The sequence below is a fragment of the Palaemon carinicauda genome, chromosome 26, assembly GCF_036898095.1.
Source record: "Palaemon carinicauda isolate YSFRI2023 chromosome 26, ASM3689809v2, whole genome shotgun sequence".
In the NCBI taxonomy this organism is placed as follows: domain Eukaryota; kingdom Metazoa; phylum Arthropoda; class Malacostraca; order Decapoda; family Palaemonidae; genus Palaemon; species Palaemon carinicauda.
This window is the reverse complement of record NC_090750.1, coordinates 41,451,318-41,467,721: the sequence shown is the minus strand read 5'-3', so window position 1 is coordinate 41,467,721 and position 16,404 is coordinate 41,451,318. Positions and strand designations below refer to the sequence as shown.

General features: G+C 39.3%; 1 pseudogene; it reads right to left on the bottom strand.

Annotated features, from left to right (window-relative positions):
• Positions 1-876: 876 nt before the first annotated feature.
• LOC137619895 (minor histocompatibility antigen H13-like) overlaps positions 877-16,404 on the bottom strand; it is a 53,808-nt pseudogene continuing 38,280 nt past the window's right edge.

Genomic DNA, 16,404 nt, shown 5'->3' with positions numbered 1-16,404 from the left:
ATACTTTCCTTATCACGCATGTCTGTTACATAACTGTTGCGATAAAGGAGATGTGACTGTATGCCAACATAGAAATACACCAAAATAGACCTTATATAACCATGAATATGGACTAGAATCCAAAAAGTTTGTTGGTGGTGGTGCGAGATGTGAGGATCCCTACATCTCTAAGCGGGGTGTTCGTTGGGGAGGGGGGGAGGGGTTGAGTAATAAAAAAAAAAAAAAAGAAAGGAGGGGTTAATATCAGGGAGGGGAGAAGATATTTTTGTGAAATTTCCTGTGCGAAGTGTGTGATATACAACCATGTGCTGTACTCTTTTGTAGGATACTGGTAATTTTCACTAATAAGGTTTATATTTGTAAATGACGTATCAGGGACATCATAGTCTGTATCACTGGGTATGTTTTGACACATCTAGCATAGGGGTGTTCCAACCTTGCTGAAATCATATTCTTATTAAAGGATGATGGGTTGTATTTGTGTAGGAGCAAACAACCTTACTCTTCAGCATTTATCATTATTCCTAATCATAAGTGAGCAACTGGTCATCAGCAAAAAACTTATGGTAGAACAGCTTCAATGTTTAACAGCAAAGAAGTGTACTCAAAGTTTCCAATTACTTACCCACCTATCAGAAATTCAGCAAGAAGTTAGGAGACATTCTAGAAATACAATAATAATATTCTTGATGCACATTAATGTAGCAAAAGATCAGTTTACATACCCCTAGAATAGAAAAAATAAAGCAGCATGGAAAAGTACAAAAGCATAGCCTAATTAGTTCTAGGCAATTCCCTAGGGTTGAATTATGATGTGAATCTAGGTACTTTCTTTGGAGCATCCGGAGGAGTAGAGAAGGATAAAAATCATAAATCTTACATATGGTGTTTGTATTTCATGTTACAATGAAAGCTCAGAATCATGATGAAACAATGAAACACATCTTCCTCCGAAACATTCATTTTAAAATTAAACACGCTCAAACCTCCACCTTATTCTAAAGGGGAAAACAAAAAAATAACTAAACACATATGCAACCAACTTGTAAAATAAAGTTAGAACTAACTTATGACTCATTTCTAGGTGTTTACAGATAGAGAACAAGTGACAAATTAAATTACAACAATAGTCATATAACAAGTGGTACTTCTGATGTTGACTTACTTTACAAGCTTCCAAGATCATTTGACTGGTAATAGCCAAAAAATGAGATTTCAATTACTATAAAGTTCCCGAAGAAACACTCACTCTCCCACTGCATGATTTTGTCAAATTAATGGTTCCAATAAAAATTATGATCTACCTTACTGGCTGGAAAATTTTAACTATAAATTTCTTCATAGACTGAAAATATACTAACATACAAAAATCATCCTTTATCACATGAAAAGAAATTTTTCTTGCTGATTAAGAAATCATAAAAGATAATTATATTTCTTATTATTCTTATAGTGTGTCGCTTATTTTTCCTTTACATAATGTATCTCTCTAATAAACTTCCTTCTAAAGTTTTCAAAATATGCTAACATTTAAAATGAGACTGTATATCCTTTCTAATAAACCTGTACACCTTGATGCAGCACATTATATACACAAACACATACAGTATTTGTATACAGTATATCTTTAAGTATCATGTAAATTATATATACATAAATAGCAAAACATCCCAACCCCATATGGGGGACAATAAAAAGCTAATGCTAAACTTACACCATAAAGGAGGTTGGTTGCTTGACCATGTATATATACTATGCCAAAGTATACACCAATTAAAACCAAACGAGCTCTAACTGTGTATAAACCCTCCATTAAAGTGCCCAAATGTTTACAATTGCAGTAAAAGAACCCGGAGGCCATGGTTTATGACTTTATATAAGACCAAAAGCACAAAGATGGAATGTAACCATGTTCAATTTAAACTGCTCCCCAAGAAACAGGATGGATAAAATGTGTCCCACCAACAGGGTAACACTTAGTGCCCTGAAAAACAAAGGATTAGGTAATACCTAAGGTTCTTTGCAATTGCAGTGTTCCTAAATACCCCGTTGTATTTCTTTCACCCTTTTACTTTTATCTATTTGTATTTCCCTTCGTCTTATTCTTCTTAGCTTTTAAACTTCTTTAACATCTTGCTCCAATTTTAATATTGCTCAAGTATGAAACTTTAATGTTGGCCATAGTAAACCCTAGAATTGTGCCCAATAAGATTAATGATTATGAATTTGAGATCTTTACCCAATTACTCTTTTAAAACACAGATATGATTTTCAATGTTACAGTATCATAACTTCAAAAAAGATAAATGAATAAAAATGAATGCTTGATCCCACTGGAAATACATATGCGAACACTTAATTTTTTCATCTAGATTGAGACAGCCTTTCAAATCAGATTTGCAAATATATTCTAGTCATGGTCCATGTGGAAATAAAATATTCAAATGAAGAAATAAAGGTGTCATCAAGACAACTTGGTACTTACGTTGATCCATTTTTTACGACATTTGCTCGATTTAACCTATATTAAGCATCAGTAGATATTCCATTCCCACCATCTGTCAATTACAGTGTTCAATATACTATACAATGGACTTTTTAATACTTTACATCATTAAATTTGGTTGTCCTAATCAATGTAGCTTTACACTTAACAGCTCAACAATATCCTGGGTTTGTTACTGACACCAATATTTTGAATCTTGTTGGGTTATACCAAATTCATGCAGGATTCACACTAGATTAAGAACATGTTGCTTTATATTTACATACTGTACTGCATGTGAATGTATATTACTTAAATTTTAGTGAAAAATAATTTATTTTCTCCATGACCTACCAGGTAAATTTACCTGAAATAATAAAAGCAGGCTAAAATAACCCCAAGTTAATACAAATTACTTTTACCATCAAGGCTTACATGACAGTATAATGTTGGTAAGATTCTCTAAATTAACAACTAAGGTTTGATGAATAATCATTTACTTTTCATTTGGATAACCACATAAAAAAATAGCACTTTTTCTTGGAGGGTACAATCTTCATTACTAACAATGTTGTACTGAGACCAAATAATGAATGATACTACATTTGAGAACGAAACCTCTCTTTGCAAGAGATGTATAAATTGGGATGCTACACTTGATCTCCAGGGGTTACATACAAACTCAATACAAAAATATATCTAATTTAATCACTCTGTTTACTCTAGGTAACAATCATGATCCTAATACAACAAAGGCAAATTAAATTATTAAATGATCTAATAGTCTCTCTCCTTGACAAAATCAAAGCTTACAAAATAATGTGACACTTCCTGGTGTCAATCCTGAATTATATTACAGACGCTGAAACAAATTCATACTAGAGCAAAACAAGAAAAATTTCATCCTAAAAAAAAATGACACCTTTTGACAAATAAAAACAAATTAATCAAATAATTTATTTTGTGCTGTCAATGTAATACTTTCCTGTCAATGTATGCTGAGAGCACACATGCTTTAGTGTAGCACATACAACGAAGACCATATGATTTGTGATGTAAATTTGGGTTGGTCTAAAGTACTACAGTACTAGATTTATCAATGTAAAATATAAAAACAGGGTCTTTTTGTAAATGCAAAGTTACAACTTGAGCTTTGCATATCAGTACAAATATTACTCAACAAAATTACACTTGAAGCTCTTCACCTAATTTCCGAAATCCTCATTTGTCTTTCTTAGCATCTCTTTTTCCAGATTTCTTATCCTCCTCCTTTTCGTCTTCATTTTTATCATCTCCACTAGGGTGATCTTCATATCTGCAGAGCAAAACCACAGTCAATCAACTACTATTTAATTAATATTAATGAGATAAGAACAAAGTAAACAGATTTTTATATACTAAAATATGAAAATAAAATTTATGAGGATGGTTATAAATGGCCTAACAAAATGGAATTTTAGCAATTAAACAAATTTGCTCAAAACAGAACATTTTGTAGATACTTGCTCGATTGAGTTGGCACTATTCCTTGGGGAAAATGTACTTAAAGATACTGGTGAGAGGTTAACTTGGAAGCTCAAAATTAAACTTATGAGAGATGTACATAGATCAGCTGAAAACACACAACTTTAGAGAGCTTAATGATTCACCAAGCAGGGAGCATCGTTAACAACTAATTTTGATGAAGGAAATACTTGCTTTTAGGGAGGTTCTGTGTTGTCTCCAAGGATTTCTGTTAAAGGGGTAGAACAAGGAATTCTATATAACCAGATTATAAAGGAAATACGGTTTCCTTTCTTAGGCGTTTGTATCAACGTGCAAAGGTGTGTTAGTTCAGGCCCATGTGAACTTACCACAGCACCTGGAAAGCTGAATTTCATCTGCTATGAATGATGTTATGCAAGGTATCCCAGAAAAGAACCATCCTACATCACAACTAACACTCGACCACCATTCTGGATCAAAGGTATACAAAGTTACCAACAATGTTCCATTCTCCTGTACGAGGCTAGGGTGTTGATAGGGGTTTGGAGAACACACAGCACCTTCCCCAAAAATAAGGATTTCCTTTGTCAAAATTACTTTCTTGAGGTTAGAGTGCTGTGTGTTCATCAAGGACTTTACTGGTAAAGGCTAGAATGGAATCCAATATGACTTGATTACCAAAGAAATATTGTTCCCTTGGTCTAGAGCCAGTGTATCAATGTGCAAAGCATAGACATAGTATATTATAGAGAAGACCTGCAAGCCCAGGCTCATTTTAATTTACCACAGCAGCTTGGAGGCTGAACATCAGCTGCTAAGAGTGACATCATACGCGGCATTGCCAACGTACCTGGCATCGCCAACGTACCTATGTCACAACCAACGTTCAACCTCCATTCCTTTCCCATTGGATATCCGAACTGCTGAGCCTTTTCTGTTAAAATGTCTGCTTTGCTTTTAAGAGCATTATTACCTTAAGTTTCTGTGTTCAGGTTGTTTCTTATAAGCTTCATTTTATGAATATATGGCATACCTTAGTGGTGCTGACATTCTTTATTTGCATAATTGTTCATTTTTTTGGTGGTTCACCAGCTAGGCTGGTGGTGTTCATGCATGTACTCCCTTGTCCGTTAGGTTCATGCACTCCATACATTCTTTACTATCTTTCCTTCCGCCATACACTAATTGCCTACAAATTGTTGTTTCTTAGTTTTTTGGTACTTGATTTGGCAATTCTTTACTATTAATGGTAACAATGGAAGGGTTGCTGTTTGCAGACACCCTCCTTTATCCAATTACGTTATTACACTCACTTGTAAGTAACAGTGGTTTACATCGCATCTAGAGTGGATAACATCTCTGAGGTTGGCTAGATGGTATATTACAGTACATTAATTGTACCACATTATTTCTCTCCCTCAAGTTATCTGTCATCTCCTTGGTAAGGTTTGTCACTGATGGGCTTAGTTTACCATCCAGCCCTATCACACGGTCCTTACCCTATATTCTAGTATGTAACCCTACATTTTGCATGGTATTCTCAGGAATACTGTTATTGCCCTCCTATAATTGTCCTAAGATAAGGGGGCCGTCCGTTCAGTTCCTTGTTCCAAGAGATTTTTTCCTTCCATATTCATCTGATATGGGTAATGGATGGAGAGAAGATATATATATATATATATAATGTATCATACTATTTTACGACAGGTATAAGCATTCTCGTCCTACAACACTTAGGTGTATGACGTGATATAGGTCTGACTCTGTACTCAGCCTTTCTTAGCATTTTTACTTCCTTATTTGTGATATGGGTACTGGAAAATATTGGAATTAGGTAGAATCACAGGTTATATAAAATTCTTCCTATTGTAAACCTGGATAGGTTCACTTTGGTAGGTCCCCATAACCTGTGGTTTGGTTAACCACGTGGTTATAGGAGCTTGGATCTAGTTGGACTGTTTTTGTTAAATAATTTTTTGGTGATGTGAGCAATCTTACTTAGTACAGTGGTTTATTAGACAAGTGGTAAGAGTCCCCCTTTCCAATGCAAGTTATGTTTTCATTTAAAATATTTCTATTACATATGAGTGAAATTAAGTCTTAAATACATCCAGGTAGGATTTGATAGCCCAGCTAACCCAAAATTGGATCACGAGTGTTGTTGGGTGATTGTTCTACTGATTGGAGCAGGACTCAGGATCCCTAGAGATGTTCCATTTATTTGGATTGGTTTAGTTCATCTCGCAATTCGGACTCTGGAGCAGAATAGGGTAGAATCAAAGCCGTTTTCCTCCTTTCTATGAGGGTGAAAAGACTTTCTAGGATTGTGACAGCTGCTGAGTATTTACACCCTGCAGACCTCAGATCTCGCTAGTAATGATATCCCAAATTCCACAGGTAGGGGTTTTGGAAATGGGGCCCTAGTGGACCATGCTATATCGATGATGTTGACTTTGGATCCGGGGATGACCCAGACCCCGCAGAGGAAGAAGCCTTACTATTGGGTCCCCTTAGGAGGAGCCCTTGGATTTGCTTGGACATATATCACTCTGGGGACACCTCGACAACCAAACCTCTACTTAGGTTGGAGAGAGATGAGGGTTCCACTTTGCAGGTTACTGGTCCACCTAGATTTGGTATGCTTGCATACCCGGTACTTTCATCGCAGAGAGCTAGAATAGTAGTTTTCAATCTGCTCCATTTATAGTCACCCCACTTCTGGCGCAGACATGTCTTCTGACTCTTTCATGTTTTAGCCTAAGGATCTGGTTGTTACTGGACCTTTGGGTTTCCAGGGAAGGCTTTTAAGGGAGTCCTTTTTGCCGGCCCTTTGGAGTTGGCCATTGCTGGCCCTTCGTGTTATCAGCTTCAAAGATATTCTACAGTGAGGCCACTTTCTTCTGTTCCTGCAGATTTGGCTGTGGCTGGACCTTTGGGTACTAAGCTTTCAAGGAAAGATCCAATGGGAGCTATTCTTTCCATTTCAAGTGATTCAGCAGTTGCTGAGTCTTCAGGTTAACAGCTTAGAAAGAAAGGTCCAGTAGGAGGTTTTCCTTCCGTGGCCAGGGCACTAGCCACCCGTTGAGATACTACCGCTAGAGTTATTGGGTCTTTTAACTGGCCAGACAGTGCTACGTTGGATCCTTCTCTCTGGTTACGGTTAATTTTCCCTTTGCCTACAAATGCACCGAATGGCTGGCCTATTCTTTACATATTTTCCTCTTACTTCATACACCTGACAACACTAAGATTACCAAACAATTCTTCTATCAAGGGGTTAATTACTGCAGTGTAATTTTTCAATGGCCACTTCGTACTTGGTAAGGGAAGAAGAGAGACTTTAGCTATGGTAAACAGCTCTTCTAGGAGAAGGACACTCCAAAATCGAATCATTGTTCTCTAGTCTTGGGTAGTGCCATAGCCTCTGTACTATGGTCTTCCACTGTCTTGGGTTAGAGTTCTCTTGCTTGAGGCTACACTCGGGCGCACTGTCTTATTTCTCTTCCACTTGTTTTGTTAAAATTTTTATAGTTTATATAGAATATATATATTTTAATGTTACTTTTCTTGAAATATTTTATTTTTCCTGTTTACTTCAAGAAAATATTTGACCTATTAGCTTACTTTTCCTTACATATATATCTATCTACTATCAGAGGTGAAACAAAGAAAATTAACCTAGTTTAACATATGACATTCTGATCTAGTTGTAGTTAAATTTACGCTATGTAGTATTCATAACAACTGATATATACTCATCAAAGACTTTGTAACAATATTTCAATTATGGGAATACTAATATTAATCGATAGCTTATTGAAAGGAAATTACTCTATTTGTCAACTCGTTTTTTGCGGTTTCGCCAGAAATATGACATACTGTCATATTAAAACTTTTCTTAATATATTTTTATTTATAATGAATACTGTATATTATCAATGAAAAGATAATACTAACTTACCAGGATGAATTAATTCATTTTTATACAATAAAACAGATTATTTCAAGGAAATACTGTCCTATTAGTGTACTATTTCTGGCAGACTTGCGATGTCATCACAGTGAAAAGTGGTTGTAAAGTCGAAAAGTGGTTGTAAAGTCGAACAGTCGTAAGTCGCATAGGTCCTAGTCGTTGACTACTTGTACACACAAGGGTATTTTGAATGCAATTTATTTCATTGCAATAAATCTAAGAATCTCTACGAACAAAAACATCAAATAAGTTACTCACTGTATTAGAGCTTTGAAATCTCCTTTGATAAGAGCCAAAAGGCAAGGTGCAGAAAGGCAAGCAGGGACCAGGTACAATAGCGCAGGTTGTGCATGTTTGAAAACATGCATGACAAAAATGGTCATCATTAATCCAGCCAAATAGGCTGCAAATGTTGCTTTGAAATAGGTATTGGACCCCCTATTCAAGCTGTGGAGAAAAATCATATCTTTAAGCACAGTACAGTAATTACCTTCGAATGAAAAAACTAACTTGAAATAGTGTAATGTTTGTTACATAAGTCTTTTCATTACATCACATATTTAAAGAAATCCAATCTAATATTAAGTTTTCACTTCTGTAAAGCATAAAACTATCATTAAGTAGTTTATATGAAATGTAAACTGCAAAATTTATGATAAATCATTAAACAGATTTCCTTCTGCCTATCACTGTAATAAATCACTGACTTTAGTTATCTTTATCATAATACTGTACCAATATTTGAAAAAAAATTACCTGTGATCAAAGCGTAGTAATAGTGCAATGAAGATTCCTGGGATCACAATATCTCCCAAGCCTAACATGGCAAAATTGTCAGCCTCGAAACCTTTTTCTAATAGATCCTGAGGGAATACAACTGAAAAAAAGAGAACAACATTTACCTTCTTGGTTGTAAAAATCATAAATTTTCAAAGTAATTAATATTTTTCCCAACTATACAAACCAGAGTCCTTTAATAGGAGTACACTTTTAGTATAGCTGGAAGTCTGCTGTTAGGATTTCTAACGAGATGTCGGTAGTTGTTGGTGGGTGGGGGTAAAGCCCTGGCACTATCAACACACCGAGTAACCACTTTGACCTTCACCTAGGAATTGTGAGGTGGGAAGATTAACTTAAAGGACTCAGGTTTGTATAGTGAGGAAAAATGACAAATTTGGGAATAATTTGTATTTTTCCTAACAATACAAACCTGTAGCTATTTATAGGGGATACTACTTTAGGAGAGGATAAAAGACGAGCCATTAGATTTTTAGCGAGGGATAAAAATCCACCCACCTGCTAGTTAGTGGGGGGGGGGGGGGTAGTAGCTTCCCGACTCACTCACACACCAGGTCTATGAACCCACTTTGTTTAGAAGGATTTCAAGGGGGGCTGGTGCTGGTGGGCAGGTTTGTATCGTTATGGAAAATACAAATTACTTCCAAATTTGTCATTTGTTCCATCACTGAATACAAACAAACGCTATTTATAGGGGATGACTTACCCTTCAGGAGGGTGGAAGTCCTTGCCAACTGGCTTTTTGGCTCTGACCCGGGGTTTTCCCCTTGTGCATTTTGCACGTAATTGGTGGAAACCCTACACCTCAGTGGCATACACAAGCTTTGTGCTCATGATACTAACAATGTGACTGTCTAGGTAAGAGTTCTTCCAAGTCATACGAATCTTCAGAGGTTACCAAGTTATACCCAATAACCCCCACGTTAGGGTATGGGAACACAAGTATTGAAACAATACAAGGTTACACAAGGGAACAATGGTCTACGTGCAGGTAGCTGAAATCAGCTTTGCAGAGGACCCTGGGTGCTGATTCCCCAAGAGAGGGAAATTCGAAGAAAAGAAAGAGCCAGTCATTATTAATCATTCATCTAGACAAATCCCAGGTAACCTTTGCCCTCAACCCTCTGCTAATTGTCCATCAAGGAGCTTGAGGTGTTAAACCAGTTGCTGTGCAGCCACCATAGGACCAATAGAAAACGTTACCATGTTCCTATGGGTTACGTCTTGCAGGTAGTGGGCGGTGAAAGTCGTCCGACGCTTCCACACGCCAGCTTGAAGTACCTGTGCCACAGAGTACAGTAGTTTCATTTGAACGCCAGGGACATTGCAATGCCCTTAACATTATAAGCTCTTGGTTGACATGTTGGAGGAGGAGCAGGATAACCTTGCAAATCCAAGCAGAGAAGGTGTTCATGATCCTCCCAATGCCTTATACTCAATTTTTTTCAAGAGGCGCATTTGCACTGACTTGCAATGGTTCCCTTTTATCTCGGAAAAGTTTCCTGCTATCTGATTGGTTAGGATTATCCTCTCCAACCAATCAGCGATCAGGAAACTTTTCCGAGCTAAAAAGGCATCCCTGCGAGTTGGTGTAGATCTGCCTCACTAAAAAGAATTGACTATAGAGATGTTCTTCATGATCCTCCTCTTGATCTCACCCGTGCTGACGAAATCCTGACATTCGGGAGCAAGCTGCAGATGTCCTTTTGATGTAATACCTCAAACTCCTTACTGGGCATAGTAACAGTTGATCTGGGTCATCAGTTACAGAAAATAGACTCTTATCCCTTTTACCCCCAGGCTCTTTGGACATTTCCAACCCTTAACCCCCAAGGGGTTATTTTTTCCCCAGCACATTTTGCAGCATATTTTCTTTAAATTGCTCTAACAGCCTTAATTTTTGTCATAGAGAGGTCAGGTTGGTCTCATTCTCTTGGAAAATGCCTGAATTTTCATAAAAAATTATCAAAAATATGAAAAAATAAATTTTTATAGCATTTTTTTGCATGGACGTACCGGTACGTCCATGGGGGTAAAGGGATGGCTTTTGTGAAACGTACCAGTACGTCCTTTGGGGGTAAAAGGGTTAAGCTGGAAGGAATTGAATCTAGGATCTGCATCCGTGGATTTTGAGTCTGCAATAAACTCGGGGACAAAGCTGAGGATTACCTCTCCCCATCCCCTTGAATGGGCGATATCATACAAGAGACCATGAAGTTCACTAACTCTTTTGGCCAAAGCCAAATTGGGTAGGATCACTATCTTCAGAGCAAGGTGGCGATCCGTTGCCTAGCATAATGGTTCGCATGGGGTACCCTTCAGAGAATGCAGGACCCGATTTCACTAATTTCTTTGAATTAGCGTATATATGGTGGCGGAAATGTGCAAAGAAAAGGAACTTGGCTAAACCCGCCCACCCACGTCTCCTCTCTTTGTCATATTGTTTCGTCCTTCTCTCTCCCTGTTGTCTCCCTTAACTGTATCCAATAATAATGCATGTAATACTTACATTTTAGTATCGTATTTATAATTAAAAACAGAATTATAATTTTATGCATTGTCTACATTCAAATCAGCTGATCAACCCTGCCTAGTCTGTCTTCAACCTCAATTTTTGGATCAAATAACTCCCTTATTATTAAGGCATGCTACCGAAGGATATATCATATTTACTAAAAGAAACAATTATTACTTGACCTAGCATATTAATTCCAATAGTTTTATTTGAAATGCTTCTCTCGTAGTCTATTTAGTTGTACTGTGAGTTGAATCGCATAAAGTTAACCGAAGTTTAATTCACGTTACCGATGCACAATATTTCAGTTTTTAGCTCTGTGGTGCTTGAGAGACTTAGCAAATAAACAAAAAGATCTCTCTCTCTCTCTCTCTCTCTGTGTGCAGAGAACCCAGGATGCTGCTTTCCCCAAGAGAGGGGTAGATGAAGAAAAGAATACGGGCCAGACAAACCTTTTTATTCATGCAGACTAAGACCGGGTAACAATACCCTCAACCTTCTGCTACTTGTCCATTAAGGAGCCTGAGGTTTTAAACCAGCTGTTGTGCAGCCACAACAGGGCCGATAAAAACCGTATCGAGCCTCCTGTGGGTCATGTCTTGCAGGTAGTGGGCTGTGAAGGTCGTCTGACGCTTCCACACCCCAGCTTGAAGAACCTGCGTCACTGAGAAATTTTTCTTGAAGGCCAGGGACGTAGCTACGCCCCTGACATCATGTGCTCTAGGGCGACATGACGGAGGAGGGTCTGGATTCAGGGACAGATGAATCACCCTACGAATCCATGACGAGATAGTGTTCTTGGTGACCATCCTCTTAGTCCTCCCAGTGCTCACAAATAATGCCTGCACTTGGGGACGGACTGCAGCTGTTCTTTTGAGATATACAGTGAACCCTCGCTACTTCGCGGTTCGACCATCGCGGATTCACCACTTCGCAGATTTTTTTCATAACCCATGTATATACATATATCACGGATTTTCCAGAAATATCGAAAATACCGCGATGTGACCGATGGTGCGAGATTGGAGAAAGTAAGGAAAATTGAATCGTGATTGATTTTCAATATAAATGAAACTTTGAGGAGCAACAAAGATATCATTTGTTAGAGAGATAGAGAGAGGTAAGGAATGGGAGGTAGTGAAAAGTAGCCCACACAGAGAGAGAGAGAGAGAGAGAGAGAGAGAGAGAGAGAGAGAGAGAGAGAGAGAGAGAGAGAGAGAGATAGAGGGGGTTTAAATGTAATAAACAAAAAAATTTGATAGGTTATAACACATTGGTGCTTATGTAATATCAACTGTATACTGTAGACGGTTTGAATAAGTTAAGAAATGGTATAAATGATACTTTGTTAGTGTATTCGTACACACTCAAGAGCGGCAGCTAGATGACAGCTGATCTAATCACAGCCAAAAGTAAAAAAAAAAAGAAGTCAACAATACTCGATTTTTAAAACAAACCCGAAATTTAAAAACAAAAGTACACGCTTTCTTAATGTGCAATTAACTATTTAAAGAGTGGCAATTTTCTAGAATAAAATGATATTTCCCAAAAAATAGTGGTTTGCTGATGAAATCGGATGCCGTATTTTTAGCTATGATTGAAATGGATGTAGACTCGGCCTAATTATTTAGTTTTGTATTTAATTGACACTAAGAAAACTAATTTTAGTTTCTTCATCTAAATGTAAGTATTGTATAACACGAAGAGAGAGAGAGAGAGAGAGAGAGAGAGAGAGAGAGAGAGAGAGAGAGAGAGAGAGAGAGAGAGAGAGAGAGAGAGAGAGAGAGAGAGAGAGAGAATCAGCTGTTGTACTCAAATGGCGTGTTTTTGTTTCGTGAGAATTTCATCGCCACAACTTTAACAACAACATACTGTACTGAACTTTACAGTATTATACAGACTACTGTAATATGATAAAGTAAAATATTTGTAATCTATTTTATATGAAATGGGGCTATTTTTTTTTTTTTTTTTTTTGAAATTTATATTTACGTATGTAAAACAACTCTCTCTCTTTCTCTCTCTCTCTCTCTCTCTCTCTTTCTCTCTCTCTCTCTCTCTCTCTCTCTCTCTCTCGTAGATTGTTTTCCTGCTTTGCTACGTATGTAGCAAATAATATTTGTAATAACATATTTTATTAAAGCTTTTACTGTAATATCATTATTTATCACTTTCATCATGCGCGTTAAATTCCTTAGTTTGTTTACTGAGCGTACTTTATGACGCCGTCGTTTCAGGCCACGTCATAAAGAAAAACATTTCATTTGGAAGTCCTAAGAAAAATTAAGTAAAACATTAGTAATAACCAAATCAACATACTGTACTGAATAATCAATATAATCGATGCAGAAACTAACCTATACACAGATGTGTAAATGCGTTTGTTTCTTCATTATAATCAGAGGTAAACGTAAACAAAACATTGGTTGCCATTTTTTATCGTGCTTTTTGGCGTGTTTAGGAAACGCATGATATAAAGTCGCCCTTAATATTTGTGCCTGTTTTAGTTTAGGGTACGTTAGTACATGCATTAAGTGTTCTGTACATTAAAGGGTAGTTTGTTAACAGTACTACGTACAAGGGAAGGTTTTAAAAGTCTGAGTATACATGTTAAATAAATAGGTAAATATGGTGTCACTACTTCGCGGATTTTCACCTATCGCGGCCGGGTCTGGAACCTATCTACCGCGATAAACGAGGGTTCACTGTAGCCTCAGACTCCTTACTGGGCACAGTAGGAGATGGTCTGGGTCATCAGTTACAGAACGAAGACTCGAAATCTGGAAGGAGTCGAACTGAGGGTCTGGCACCCCTGGATTCTGAGTCTTAGCAATAAACTCAGGGACGAATTTGAAGGTTACCTACCCCCATCCCCTTGAATGGGCGATGTCATATGAGAGACCATGAAGTTCACCGACTCGCTTGGCCGAGGCCAAAGCTAGTAGGAACACAGTCTTCCAAGTTAGGTGGTGATCTGAAGCCTGGCGTAATGGTTCATAGGGAGGTCTCTTAAGAGACCTAAGAACTCGAACCACGTTCCATGGAGGAGGTCTCACTTCCGACTGAGGGCAGGTAAGTTCATAACTTCGTATTTGTAGGGAAAGTTCCAGCGAGGAGGAAATGTCCATTCCTTTGAGCCTGAAGGCTGAGCGATAGCCTTTCACCGCCGAGACTGAAAGGCGCATTTCTTCCAGCAAATACACGAGGAACTCCGCTATTGCTGGAATAGTGGCATCGAGTGGAGAGATACCCCTTCCACGACACCAACCACAGAAGACTTTCCACTTTGCCTGGTAGACAGATGCGGATGATTTTCGCAGATGTCCAGACATCCTAATCGCAACTTATTGCGAAAATCCTCTCTCAGCGAGGAGATGCTGGATAGTCTCCAGGCGTGAAGTCGTAGCGAAACTACGGCTTTGTGGAAGATGTTGGTACGTGGTTGTCTGAGTAGCTTGTGTCGCGGAGGGAGTTCTCTCGGAAGTTCCGTTAGGAATTGCAGAAGGTCTTGTTGAGTACCCTCCTCATCAGACAGAACGGGGGAAAGGCGTACACGTTGATGTTGTCCCACCGTTGTTGGAAGGCATCTTGCCAGAGTGCCATGGGATCCGGGACTGGGGAGCAGTACAGCGGAAGCTTGAAGTTCAACGCTGTCGCGAACAGATCCACAGTCGGGGAACCCCACAAAGTCAGGACTTTGTTGGCTACTAGATGATCCAAAGACCACTCGGTACTCACTATCTGAGACGCTCTGCTCAGACTGTCGGCGAGCACATTCCTCTTGCCTGGAATGAAACGTGCCGATTGTGGAATCAAGGGGACTTCGGTCCACCTCAGTATCTCTACTGCGAGATGGGATAGCTGCTTTGAAAAGGTACCTCCTTGCTTGTTGATGTAAGCCACTACTGTGGTGTTGTCGCTCATCACCACCACAGAGTGACCCGCCAGGTATTGTTGGAACTGTTCAAGGACCAGGAATACGGCCTTCATCTCTAGAAGATTTATATGGAGGCACTTTTCTGATTCTGACCACAGGCCTGAGGTCCTGTGGTGCAGAACGTGGGGGCCCCACCCTTTCTTTGAGGCGTCCGAAAACAGCATCAAATCTGGGGGGAGGACGAGAAAATCCACTCCTCTTCTTAGTTCTCGTCTGTCACCCACCACTGGAGGTCCGTCCGTTCCGCGGGTCCCATAGGGATCATGACGTCCGGGGAATCGTAACCCTGATTCCACCGGGACTTGAGTCGCCACTGGAGGGATCTCATCCTGAGGCGACCGTTGGGAACTAGACGAGCCAGCGATGAAAGGTGACTGTCGTCTGATGGGAAGGCTTTGTGGAGATTGGTGTCTATGATCATGCCTAGGTATACCAGTCTTTGAGTGGGAAGCAGAGAGGACTTCTCGAGATTTACCATGATCCCCAGATCCTGGCAAAGTCCTAGAAGTTTGTCTCGGTGTTGAAGAAGGGATGACTGAGTCTGCTAGGATCAGCCAGTCGTCCAGATAACGGAGGAGACGGATGCCGATCCTGTGTGCTCACGACGATATTAGGGTGAACACTGGTGAAAACCTGTGGTGCTGTGGAGAGATCGAAACAGCACCTTGAACTGGTAAACCTTGTTGTCTAGGCTGAATCTTAAGTACTTCCTTGAAGACAATTGGACTGGGATCTGGAAGTACGCGTCCTTCAGATCCAGTGTACACATGAAGTCTTGTGGTCTCACTGCAAGTCTGACCGTGTCTGCGGTCTCCATGCTGAACAGGGTCTGCTTGACAAACTTGTTCAGAGCTGAGAGGTCGATGACTGGTCTCCAGACTCCAGAAGCCTTCTTAACAAGAAAGAGTCGACTGAAGAAGCCTGGAGACCCATCGAGGACCTCTTGAAGAGCGCCCTTCTTCAACATGGCCTGGACTTCTGCCCGAAGGGCTTGCCCCCTTGCCGATCCCATGGCAAGGGAGCTCAACGACACTGGATTCGCTGTCAGGGGAGGTAGAGATGTTGTGAATGGGACGCGATATCCCTGACTGATTACGGAAATCGTCCAGGAATCGGCCCCGAGTTTCTGCCACCTGTTCGCGCAACTTTGCAGGCATCCCCCCACTGGTGGACGTACAGGGGGACTGCCAATCCTAGCGTTTGCGGCCTCT